Source organism: Triticum aestivum, unplaced genomic scaffold, assembly GCF_018294505.1.
Source record: "Triticum aestivum cultivar Chinese Spring unplaced genomic scaffold, IWGSC CS RefSeq v2.1 scaffold194155, whole genome shotgun sequence".
Classification (NCBI taxonomy): domain Eukaryota; kingdom Viridiplantae; phylum Streptophyta; class Magnoliopsida; order Poales; family Poaceae; genus Triticum; species Triticum aestivum.
The window spans coordinates 1-2,254 of NW_025249332.1; the positions used below are offsets into that span (position 1 = coordinate 1).

The 2,254-nt window shown below is 40.0% G+C and overlaps 1 long non-coding RNA gene across 1 annotated transcript; it reads left to right on the top strand.

Annotated features, from left to right (window-relative positions):
- The first annotated feature begins 8 nt into the window (after window positions 1-8).
- LOC123177302 (uncharacterized) lies at window positions 9-933 on the top strand. The gene is made up of 3 exons (XR_006488875.1): window positions 9-254; window positions 407-528; window positions 685-933. It is a non-coding gene; the product is annotated as an uncharacterized lncRNA (long non-coding RNA).
- The last annotated feature ends 1,321 nt before the right edge of the window (window positions 934-2,254 follow it).

Below are 2,254 nucleotides of genomic sequence, written 5' to 3' on the forward strand. Positions count from 1 at the left end.
AACCGTTGGGTTAGATTGATCAAACTTGCAGCTGGTTTTCTCACATAGTCTTCAGTGGAGGAATGCATCCCGATTCCTGAGTAGTTCTTCTCGTCATTTGAAGATTTATTAAGTTTCGCAGCTGCATTGGTCTCTTGGCTGTTCTTGGACAGAGGAATTGATCATGAGTCCGGTCCTGAGTTGATTATTGGTTAACTTTACGGCTGCTTTTCTTCATTTGTCTTGGACAGATCACGAGTTTTGTACAATACGAGGTAAACACTCTTGTGCATTTTACGTCCAGAAAGTAGCAGATGTATGTCTTTCATTTATCTGGGAGTAATGCTCTTGAACCTTTCATGGTTTGTACACCAGTTTTCTTGCATTGACCCAAATTTAATTATTTTATGTTCTGGAATTCATGCAGGACGTAATGTGACACTTGTTGTCTTTGCTGGTTATTTTTACGGAGATTGTATACTTAGAAGGGAACTCTGATCCAAGTTTCTGTTCTCTCGAAAATCTCTTGCCTGCTGTCTATCGTGCTATGTACGTACTAGCTAGGATTACAGTTTCTGGCTACCTTCTTCGTGCCCTCTAAATTATTCTACCGGAAGAAAGTTTCTGTATAAATGTACATGTACTGGTTAAGAATAATAGAGAAGCACAAAATTAATTTGTTGTGCTTGTTGTTGTGGTTTGTAGGTGGTAACAAGATCTTGAACCGATGGGTTAGATTGATCAAATTTGCAGCTGGTTTTCTCGCTTGGTCTTGGGACGGAGAACGGTTGAAGATTGCTTAAGTTCCGCTGCTGTTTCTGTGTCTTTCTCTTGGACGGAGGAATTCATCATTAGCAGTTAGTACTCATCAGTTGACGATTGACAAATTTTGCTGCTGGATATCTTTCTTCATCTTTGTCAGAGGAATTCATCATGAGTAGTCATCTTGAGGAATGGGTAATACTCTTGCGCCTTTTATGTTCACAAAGTAGTACTCCCTCCGTTCCTAAATATAAGTCTTTTTAGGCATTTCAAATGGACTATAACATACGGATGTATGTAGACATATTTTAGAGTGTAGATTCATTCATTTTGCTTCGTATGTAGTCACTTGTTGGGATCTCTAGAAAGACTTATATTTGGGAACGGAGGGAGTACATGCATATGCATGGTTCTCTTTGGGAATTATTCTCTTGAGCCATTCATGGTTACCTCTACCACTGCTCTTACATCAACCCCAAATCAGCATGACTACTGTAGCTAGCTAGCTAGAGCACTTTTACGGTTTTCTCACTGCTTGCACCACATAGTAGATTGTGAAATGGCACAGGCATGCCCACTAGAAGAAAATTTGGGGTTCGACTGCGCACAATATTTTGGGTTCTGAACTAAGTTGATAAGCGATTTATATTAGGCAAACTATCAGTTCATTTCTTTAAAGGCGATGCCAACATTAGAAGATAACATGATAGATCCAGCTAACTCTCGTGAACCTAGAGCCTCTCGCAGCCAAATGTACTACATATAACACGCTAGCACACAAGCAAAACTTGTGGGAGTGTACATAAGCCGGAGTTTGAAACTCAGCATACCGTAAGCGTACACAAGCTTTCTCACTGATTTGTAAGGGACATTCTCGATTGTGAGATGATGGCTTTGACATGTGAACCCAACTATATACAGCTAGCTATCTAGCTAGAAGCCTTTGGTCAGGCTGGGGAACGCTTGGTATTACATTCAATTCACTCTTAATTTTAAATAGCGCGCAGTCATACAAAATCTCACTCTGCCTAGAGGTGTATATGCCAAAAGGGTCTTCGAATAATTTCCATTAGTTGTTTTTTTCTCATGGAGTGTGCAGGTTGGTTTTGTTGTTTCTGGTTGAAAAAAACGAATTGGTGATCCAAGCTAATTTGTCGGTTTCTCTGAGCATACAAGTTTAGCTCCCGGCACACCACATCAAAGTTACTTTGTTTAAAAGCAACGCCAACACGATAAGGAAACAGGACAGATCCATAAGCAGACTACTTAAAAAGAGTAAAACTCAGCAAGCCATAAGCCGCTAGTATCATGATAGTAAATAGGTAGACTGGATGCCATAAACAATTAACCGTGGACAGGCTGTAAGCAGTAGATGTGATTCAAAAGAGTGTTTTTTAAACCAAGGCAAAAGCTTTGCCTTTTCATTAAATTAAGAAGAAGAGAGTTGCTCGGTTAAACTCACTCACGCCGATGATGGCCTGTCAAGCTCAATAGAGACACCAACAAACCGAAT